At 35.1% G+C, this 11,061-nt stretch overlaps 1 long non-coding RNA gene across 1 annotated transcript in view; it reads left to right on the top strand.

Moving 5' to 3' along the window:
- Window positions 1-1,352: 1,352 nt before the first annotated feature.
- The window catches only part of LOC127564843 (uncharacterized), a 43,867-nt gene continuing 34,158 nt past the window's right edge, over window positions 1,353-11,061 (top strand). Inside the window, exon 1 of the long non-coding RNA XR_007954370.1 lies at window positions 1,353-1,411. This is a non-coding gene — a long non-coding RNA (uncharacterized LOC127564843). The remainder of the gene's footprint in view (window positions 1,412-11,061) is intronic.

Here is an 11,061-nt window from a genome sequence, read left to right as displayed (position 1 = left end):
CCCCTTGGGGGCTCTGACCTCCCTGAAGAGTCAGGGATGGCATGATCACCTGTGTTCTAAAACAAAAGAAAGCGGGAGATGTAATGGGCTGAGGCTTGAGTTGATGCACTGAGGTCCCAAGCACATGAGGCTAAATAGTAATTGGACCATACTCTATTAATAGATAAGCTTGGAGAGAGAATGGCCCCCACCCACTCTTTGTGCAAGTCCTGATGTGTTGTATAGGAAATGACGATTTTGGTGGGTGGAGGCAGGGGAGTGGAGAGATAGCCATTGGTGTCCTTCTGTATATTCTTTATGGTATACCCAGCAACAACTTGGTTTCTGCTGCTCCAGATCCTGCCCTTCTTTCTGCTTCTTGCTTTCTCAAGTCCAAAAGGCAGGAGAAGTAAGCTTGGGAGATAAGACTGATCCATCCTACCATCTGAAGTGGAAGCCTCCTCCCAAGTTCTTTGGGTCATGGTTCCTGAGAACATAGCAAAAGGCTTTTTAGATATGTCTGAAAGAATATATTTCATTTTTTACTTTTAATCTGTCATTTCTCTTCCAAAGGGCAGAAGTATCATTCACTTTCTTAAGTCATGCTCAGTCATTGTGTTAGACTTCTCAAGTCTTTCAAAGTTTTTTCCCTTACACTTTCCCTGATCAGTATGCAAATTATTCTTCTGTTTCTGGTAATTTCACTTTGCATCAAATCATATAAGTCTTCTCCAGTTTCTCTGAATTCTTATTTATCATTTCTTACACTGATGAAAATACTCATTCAAGTCTTATAACCAAATTTATTCAGCTATTTTCCAATTGACTTTTGCTTTCCTTGCCCTATTTTTCCACCTGTATTCACATAAATAGATTTACTTCAAAGGCTTGTTTTCCCTTTCACATATTCAATTAAATTGCCTGGTCAGACTGCTTTCTTGCTCCTTCTAACACAAGTCATTCCAAGTCCTTTCAGTGTCTTTATTCTTTGCATAGGCTGCCCCATATGGCTGAGCTGCATTCTTATCTCTCTCTTGAAATTTCTATTTTCTTAAGGAGGTCAGTTCAGATTCTGTTACATGCATGAGATAACCCTTCTTGATAACCCAGCTGCTAGTGCCTCTCCTCCAAAATTGCCCTGTATTTATTTTGAATATAGATATCTTTTTTTTGTTTGTTTGAATGGTGTCTTCCAAATGGATGAAGGAATAGAGTGTATCATTTTTGTTTCTCTATCTCTAGGGTTTGAGAAATAGTAGCCATAATGGATAGAAGGCTGGCTTTGAAATCAGGAGCTCCAGCAGGTCTAAGTCCTTCCTCTGACTCATATTGGCTGTGTGATCTCTTAGTGCCTCAGAAAACTTTCTAAGACCATAAGTTGCAGACCAGGAAGGTTCCTCTCAAGAAATCCCCGATGCAAACAAAATCACAGGTACAGCAACTTCCCCAGCCAAGGACATTCAGACCAGGCGATTTTCTGAAGTGGTGAATTTCCCACTTTGGTCTTGTAGTGAGTGGAATAATTGCCAGTTATTTTTCTGCTCTCACATGAGTGACTTGAAACTGGGCTATTAACAAAAGAGAGATTCAAGTTTCAAGGGGGCAAGCTGTGGCAGGAAACTCTGGAGGAGGCTGGGTGGGGTGCAGATAGACTGAGAGTAATCCTGGAGACACCCAGCTTTCCTTAGCTTCTTTCAATCATTTTCCTTTCATGTGTGGGGATCTGGAGTTGGAAAGAACTCTGCCTCTTGCCAAAATTTCCCAAAGATCAGTGAAAAAAGGGGAGTTGCTGTCTTTCACTGGGGAAGACTGAAAATGGAGGAGAGGAAAGAAAGGCCAGAATGAATTTTTTTAGAAAAGCACAGCCTCCCAGATGTCATTTAGAATAGTCATACAAAGGGAGATGTGTGTGTGTATGTGTGTATGTATGTATATATTTACATATATATCTAATACATATATATATATATATATATATATATATATATATATATATATATAAAATTTCTTAACTATAACTTGCTTGGGGTGGTGGACAGAAGGAAAGAAAAGAATAAATTAAAGATGTGTATAGTAGAGAACCAAAGAACAGTTTCCAAGGAAGTAAAGAAAAGATGTTAATTCACGAATATAATTTCTTCTACTAATATATATATTTTCTTAAATTAGTATTTTTTGCTATATATTTTGAATTCTCCCTAATATTCTGCTGGATGTCTGATAATGTTCTCTTTTCTTTTGTTTTATATTGTTTTTCTGCTTTTTTTCTTTTCTTTTATTTCTTCAAATAAAATAAATTTGGGAAAAAAACAACAGCAACAACAACAGTCACCCAGGACAAGGTTTCTTACCTTCTAACCTGACCCTTTAGAAGAATCTATAGTACATCCTTCATAATTCAGTTTTGGAAGCATGGTGAGATTACAGTAAATAATAGCTAAATTGTTAAATAAGAAAGATTTCTCCCCTGACTTGATCTATAATTTTGAGCAAAATACTTGTCTCTGTGCTCTAATTTCCTCAACAGTAAAATTAGGACAAACTTTATAATTCATGTTTATACAATATATAATTCAATTTATATAGAATATATTAATATAATTTATAAATATAAAGATTGAAAAATGTTTTCCTGAAAATAGCCCCATCAGTTGGGTGTCCCAGACATAGATATCTGTGGGTTTCCAACAAGGTTCTATCTTAGGCTGTCTTTTCCCTCCAGGGATCCTCAAACTTTAGCCCAGGGGCCATATGCAGCAGCTGAGGTCGTTTAACCCCCTCACCCAGGGCTATGAAGTTTCTTTTAAAGGCCCCAAAACAAAGTTTTTTTTTTTACTATAGTCCGGCCCTCCAACAATCTGAGGGACAGTAAACTGGCCCTCTATTTAAAAAGTTTGAGGACCCTTGCCTCACATGCTGATCTTATTAGGTTCCATTCATTCAGTGAGCATTTCTATGCCACTGATTCCCAGATCTATATATCTTTCTTGATTGAATTGACATATTTTGTTTTTAGTGGGAGAATTCATTTACTCTGTGTATTGTTTGATATATTCTCATCTATGTATTTTCTCTTATTTCTATTTAAAATTGACTTGGTTCATGAGTTTATTTGCTATTTGCTATGTTTTGATTTTTGTAGAACTGACATTTGTTGAGAAAGGAATTGTTTTGGATATATAGCTTAAGACAGTGATTTTTTTCAATATCTTTATACTATTAAAAATTATTGAGGATCTGTTCAAAGAGTTTTATGTGGGTTATGTTTATAGATTTTACTATATTAGAAATAAAAACTAATTTTGAATTTGTAGACCCGCTGAAAGTGTTTCAGAGACTCCCAAGATCTCTGGACCACACTTTAAGAATCTTTGGCTTAAGGCATTCCTTCCCTGTTGAAGTTTAGAGATCAAAGTTTCCCTTTGATTAATAATATTTCTTAGGGGACAAATAGGTGAAGATTAGATTTGAAGTGAACAGAATTTTGGGCCTCTGGTCACAGCTTCCTGCATCACCTCTTGGAAGGAATTAAAGTCTCCCTTGGAGAAAAGTGGTAGAAAAAACTGGAGGGATATATACTCAAGCTTCTCAGGGAGGTTCATAAATCTCATATATAAATATAACAAAAAAAATTGAATACAATAACACAGAAAATTATTAAAGTTCTGGCCTAGAGCTTGTGCTCTACATTTTAAATTTAATTTTCCTAGGCACAAGCCATGTCCTTTCCAGAGCATCAAGTCTGGTGAAGGAGGATATTCAACAATTGTGTTAAGTGTTACTTAAAGATTAACTTTCTTTTTCTATGGATTCTGCTATAATTGATGTACATTTATTTGGTACATAATTAAATCCTGTTTTAAAATATTTTTTGGAGTTTGAGAGGTAGACAAAATATCTGCTCTGCAACCTTGCTGGTCATGTGAACCAGGAATCCATATTTTTCTTTGATAACTCCATTAATACAGAATCAACACTCTGGGTCCTGAAAACAGGAATTACAGGGAACAATTGGATAGTGTCATCAGCCCAGAGACAATAGAGAACTCTAGTCATACTCTTGGTAACCTCTGCAATAAAGGGGAAATCTCAAACAAAATGGTATGGGGATTAACTCTTGGAAAAGGCTGGAAAAGTGGAGTCCTAAGTCAAGAAGGCCATGGAACAGGGTCTTTGGTCAATATGAAGGATAGTGTAGAATATCTCAGGTGAGATAAAGACAAGGTGATATAAGAGGAGATTAGTTCTAAAAAATGATGGATTCCTTGCTAGATGTATGATCCCCTAAATGACCCAAATTCTAGTGGTTAGCAGGACCTGGTATTTTCCAGATAGGTCTTTGTATAGACCCATTCTTCTGGTTGGAGATTTGGGGCACTTGGGGCAGAACTCTAATACCTATTGATGAGTAAGATTAATTCATTTAATGAGTTACAGCCTGACTGTAGTTTAGTGTGGTCTCACAGATAGTTGGAAATCTGTTTAGTATTGGGATAAATAGAGATTTAGCTAGTATTTGCATAGGCCACAGCATGAAAATTTTCATATATATATTAGACCATGCTTTCTTTCCACATTATTTCCAATGAAAATAAGATTAATTGTTAGGAATATCAGTTCACTTAAGTCCAGTGTCAGCATAAATATTAGCTACCTTATTTTTAAGACTTTTATTCATTCTACTATGCATAACATTTATAGTAGAAGAAAAAAATCAGGTTGTATGCTTATAAAAGGCCCAGTTGGTAGGAAATGAAAGACCTTTGTCATTGTTGCTGATTTTCCTATCTGGCTCACAGTACTGTTGGTTTACAATGGAAACTTGAAGCAACAAATATTCTCCAATTTAGGTAATAATTATAATCTACTTTGATTCTGGGCATATGAGTTAAGTGTGGCTTTGAAGGGAGAATGGTACAAAGGTATCCTGTAATCAGTACAGGCTCTTAGGATTCAGTGATTCTGTTAAATTCACATGTTTCATTCCTTTTTTATTTTTCCTAAAAGTGAAAATGTGAATTTGATTGACCCAGGGGAATGGACAAATCTCCCTGATTTGATTGATCCAGGAGATGGACAAATCTTCCTGGACACAATTTCCTAGTAGCCTCTGATTATATTCGCCTGACTTCTTGATTACCTAAAGACATTAAAAAAGACCCACCATTTGGGATTGGTAGACTTCAGAGGAAGGAGCTGAGGAAGACCACATCTGCTGAAGCTAAAGACTAGTGTATATTGTCTGTGCCACATTAGGGCTAATCAAACCTCCTTTTGTTACTTACTAAATAATTAATTAGCCTTCATATGGGACTTAAAAGTTGGAAAAAATCAATCTTTTTTTTTTCCTTCTTTAAAAAAAATTTATTTAAATCTTAAATGCAAAAATGAGAAAAAACAAAATAGAAAAAAAAAAACAGGAAAAAGGGGGAAAAAAATTATCATGTGCCCAGCAGATGGATTGAAAAATGTGCAGGAGGATTGAAAATGTATATTTTATATATAATATACAAATTGCCATTTCAAGAAAGCATGTATAGAAATAGAAGACATTGTATTTTTAGCTGTTTATCTTTTCTTTGCTTCCTTGTAGGTTTTCTTTTGTTCTCAGAAGTGTACTTTTTACTCTATTCTTTTTTTCCTTTTTCCTCCCCGCTACTTCCTCCAAGTTGGCTGCAGTTAAACACAGATATATTTGTGTATACATAAAGATACCTACACCCTTGAGTGCATACTCATGTGTGCATATGCATACACACACACCTACACTTACACCTACATACATACACATATATACATACATATATATACATGTAAAACAATATTAATATGGTTGAAATATAATGTAGATTTCCCTCTTGATTGAATCTTTTTAAAGTATGAATTTGAGACCAATGATTACTATACCTACTTTTTTTTCTAATAAATTCTACTTCTGATCATTATTATAGGTTTGTGTATCCCTGCTTCTTGCTGTTGACTTGCCTTATTACTTAATCTTTCCATTGCTCCTCCCTCACCATGGGTCCCTCCCTTATTTTCTCCCTCCAACCTTTTCCCTCCCCCTTTATTTTATTTCTATTAATTTACACATCTTATCCCACTCCCATTGATTCACATACTCTTCTATACCCCACCTTATCTTATTCCCTCCTCCACTTATTTCTTTATAGATTTAGAGAGTTACCTCTTTAACCCATTCCCAATGTGAGTAGGTTTTCAGTATTACCATTCCTTCTTCCCCATCTAATTCTTCTGTGTTAGTTCTAGCTATTGTACCTCATTTGTATAGCATGATAACTATTTTTACCATTTCCTAGGCTGCTTTGTTTTTTAGAATTATATCATACTCAGCTCTACCCCAATCTTTCTCTTGAACTACCCAATTACTTATGTCAATCTTAGACATATGATTTACATTTCCATGTATAAAACATAAAAAAAATTGCCCTTAATGAGTCCATTGAAATTAGTCTTTGGTGTTGGCTCTTGTATATTAAATATTCAATTGAGTTCAGGTTTATTTGTGACAAAATGCTGAAAATCCGAAAGTTCTCCAAATATTCATTTTTTCATTCAATTTTATACTTAATTCTGCTGAATATTTTTAATTGTAACCCTCATTCTTTTGATTGTCAACATATAGTATTCTAGGTCTTTTATTGTAGCCACTGATAAATTCTGTGCAATTCTTATTGTAACTCCAGTATATTTGAATTTTGTTGTTGCTTTTAAATTTTTCTTGTTTATCTGGGAATTTCACAATTTAGCAATAATGTTCCTGTAGGTTTTTCCTGAAGAATCTCTTTGAAATAGTGATTGGTGGATTTTTTTTCTATATCTACTTTCCTATCTTGTTTTATGACTTCAGAACAATTTTCTTTTTTTATTTATTTCTTGTTTTATGATGTTAAGGTTCCTTTTTTGGTCATAGCTTTCAGGTAGTCCAATTATTCTTATGTTTTCTCTTCTTGATCTTGTTCTACAGATCTGTTTTTTTTTTTTTCTTTATATTTCATGTTCTCTTGTATTTTTTCATTATTTATATTTTATTATTTTTTTTTTTTGTTCTCATAACTTTACTTTCTTTTGTCCAATTCTAATTTTTAAAGTCATTTTCTTTTTAAAGACCCTGGATCTCAAAAAAAAAAAAAAAAAGACTCTGGATCTTCTTTTCTGGTTGGTTGATTTTCTTTTCATATTCTTCTTGTTTTTCCTGAATTGTTCTTTTTTCTTTTTAAAAAATTTTCCTCCATCTCTCTCATTTGATTTTAAAAGCTTTTTTGAGTTTTTTTGTGAATTCTTTTTGGGCAGCTGACTATTTGACTCTTTAAGAATAGAAGAGGCTTTTGTTGCTAAAGTATGCTCCTCTGAAGATGAATTCCACCATTCTCTGTTTTCAAAGTAATTATCAATAGTTGGGTTCTTTCTCCTTTGTTCATTTTTAAAAAATAAAAACTTAATAATATAATCACCTCTAGTCCTGAGGTTTGGGGTGGGGGTGGGGATAGTGTTTCTGGCTTCAGGTCTTCTTTCAGTTCTTCCCTCTGACCTAGAGCCTCAAACCAAAAACTTCATCCTCCTGTAAGTGCCCTTATCTAGCAGTGCTTCGCTGCTTCTGTACTCACCAGATGTGCTAGCTCCTTCTCATCCAAGCTGGGTCTGACATTCCTAATGGCCAACATTTCTTCAGTCTTTCTAGATTCAGACCCTACCACACCCTCCAAGCTGTCCAGGAGGTGAAAGTTCTTGTGGTTCTAACTGAAATCCAACTAGCCCCAGGGCCCCCCACTAACTGTTTCTGTGAAGATATCACGGAGATGTTTACACTTTATGTAGGTTAATCTTTTGTATTGGGTTCTTTCTTCCCTTTTTTTTAGATTGTCTCTAACCCCTGTTCTGTTCTAACTCTATGTATTTTTCAGGAGTCTAAGCTCTCTGTGAGAAGCAATTTTAATCCTACCTGAAAAATCAATCTTTACCACTATTATCTCATTTGAACCTCACAACAGCCTTGAGAGGTAGATGTGATTATTTTCCTCATTTTACAGATGAGGAAACTGAGGAAGACAGAGTTTAAATGACTGAGGTAATATTGAAACTAAGGTCTTCCTGATCTAGGCCCAGTTCTTTCTTATTTGTAGCACATCTAATGCTATAATATCTGGATTCACTAATTCCTTAATGGAATCCTACGTAAAAACATGTTTACTCTTTTAAATAAGATTTATGACTATGAGTGCTTCATTTCATCCCAACATCAAACCTGAACTAACAAGGAAGCTGGTGTTTTAGTAGCTGTACAACATTAACTTCTGTCAAGTCTGGGTCTGAAAATTACAGACTGACCACTCACAGGAATATAGGGATAAGACTCACCTTTTACCCTGGGTAAAAGTCAGAGATGTTTTTTAAAATCTTGGAGGAATTTACACTTCATAATTCCACATTACTAAAGTTTTATAGTCATCAGGCCAAAGATTTAATACATGGGAAGTTTTCCTATTCAAAGGGGAGCAGCAAAACAATGGGGAAATGAGCTGGGGAAATCCTGTCACTGCCTCCACAAACCATTTCCCCATTCTCCCCAGGCACAATATCCATCCACTTGAAATTGATTTTACATATGTAGTTGGGAGGCAGCAGTTTCTATAAGAGTTGTAGGTGTTTTCTCCTACACTGATTGTTGATGTGTCACCATTAACTTATCAGGATCAAAGAAAAACCAGGAGCAAGAAATAAATCAATAATCCTGAGAGATTCCACCACTCACAATAAATTCCAAAGCTGGCAATTTAGGCTGGGATGCCTTTGCTACTATGTTAATATTAATAGCTAAAGAGTAGAGTGAGAAGAACCAATCATCAACTTTTGCAGTAACAGTATCACAAACACAAGAACCTATGAAAGACCCCTCAATGTAATGACCAGCCAGCATAATCAGAAGCATAGTGTCCACATCCTGACAGAGAGATGCTAAACTCAATGCAGAATGAGTCACATTGGGACATGGCCAAGGTGAGAATTTGTTTTGGATGACTATACTTAATGGTTACAAGGGTTTTATTTGTTTGTTTGTTTGTTTGTTTAAGGGGAGGGATGAAGGGAAGTGAGAGTGAAAAAAAAAAAAACCCAGCTGCTTTTTAATTTAAAAAAAAAATGAAAACAAGAGCAGAAAAACATTGGTATTGTTTTGTAGCTATGATATAGATGGCAATACAATGATAACTTTTTTTTTAAAAAATTCACTGAAATATAAGGTGATTTAAACAATTTTAAACCTCTTTCTCTTATTATTACCAACACTATTTTATATTCACTTATTATATACAGCTTTCTCAAAATATACTTCAAAGCAAACATCAGTGAATTTAAAAAAGGAACTATCACAAAAATGAAACAATGACTGAGATTTTATAAAGAAATGATAGAGGCTTTCTCAAAACCACAAAGTTACTATCAAAAGTGATATAATGTCTCTGAGTTATTTTATCTCATTTTTGGTAATGGGACAAATTATGAGAAAAATCCTTATTAAGCTCTAGACGAAAAAGTCTTTCGAAGTAAAATCTGTGGATCTGAGTGTAGCAGTGACTACTTAGTCGGAGCAGTAGCCCCTCTGGCCTGAGAGCCAGGTCTGCCACGTTTCCATCCCCTCCTCCAGTTTTCTAGTTTTCTAGTACCCTTAAAGGAAGTGGGGGCTTTCTTTGTCATTGGCTTGAGAACTTATCAATTATTTTCCCTTGGTTTTAGTTGGTTCTGAAGCAGCTAGGTGGTGCAGTAGATAGTTCAAATATGACCTCAAATATTTGTAATTGTGTGACACTAGGCAAGTCAATTAATCCTTATCATCAGTAAAATGAGCTGGAGAAGAAATGGCAAATCACTCCAGTATCTTTGCCAAGAAATTGGGGTCACATGTGCAAAAATGTTTATGGCAGCCCTTTTCATAGTGGCAAGAAACTGGAAACTGAGTGGATGCCCATCCCTTGGAGAATGGCTGAATAAGTTGTGGTATATGAATATTATAAAATATTATTGGTGTATAAGAAACAATCAGGCAGATGATTTTAGAGAAGCCTGGAGAAACTTACATGAACTGATGCTGAGTGAAATGAGCAGAACCAGGAGATCAACTGTACATGGCAACATCAGTATTATACAACAATCAATTCTAATGAATGTGACTCCTTCCAATAATGAGATGATTGATCCCAGCTCCAATGATCTTGCAATGAAGAGAGCCATCTCCACCCAGAGAGAGAATATGGATCACAACATGACATTCTCTGTTTGATGTTGTTTGCTTGCATTTTGTTTTCTTTCATTTTCTTTCCTTTTTGCTCTGATTTTTCTTGTGCAGCAAGAGAATTATATAAATATGTTTACACATATTGGATTTAACATATATTTTAACATGTATAACACATATTGGATTGCTTGCCATCTAGGAGAGGGAATGGGAGAAAGAATGGGAAAATCTGAAACACAAGACTATGGAAGAGTTAATGTTGAAAAATTATCCATGCATATGTTTTGAAAATAAAAAGCTTTCCAAAAAAAAAAAAAAGAAATTGGGGTCATGAAAAATCAGACATTGAACAATAACAGAAACATCCTACTTCCATTACATTACATTCTACTTAAGTTAGATTTTACAAAGGAATATTTACTTCAGAGGAATAGCAAGAACTCCCAAGTCTCTCCTTGGGCTGGTGTCTAGGTACCCTAGCATCTTAGGGCTTCCTCACTGGACTGGAACAACATCTAGTAGGGAATCTTGGTTTTAAGGTTGCCATGTCTTAGCTCCTGGTTCCTAAGGAATCTACCACTTGCACCTATAACTGAAAAGGACAAATGAAACAACCTTAAATGCAAAGCTTGATTCTTGGAATCATAGTGCTTAAAGGGAAAGATTAATGGTAACCTTTTTTAACATGTGATGTCCATGCTGTGAGTGAACAGCACCTTTGCCCTCTGATTCAGCTTGAAATAGGGAGAGGAAAATCATCTCTATCTGATAGTTTTTTAAATGCAGCCTGTTGATGCTATGTATTCAATAGATTAGTAAGATTGTAGATG

The sequence above is a fragment of the Antechinus flavipes genome, chromosome 5, assembly GCF_016432865.1.
Source record: "Antechinus flavipes isolate AdamAnt ecotype Samford, QLD, Australia chromosome 5, AdamAnt_v2, whole genome shotgun sequence".
In the NCBI taxonomy this organism is placed as follows: Eukaryota; Metazoa; Chordata; class Mammalia; order Dasyuromorphia; family Dasyuridae; genus Antechinus; species Antechinus flavipes.
The sequence above is the reverse complement of the archived record's forward strand: the minus strand, read 5'-3'. Positions and strand labels throughout refer to the sequence as shown.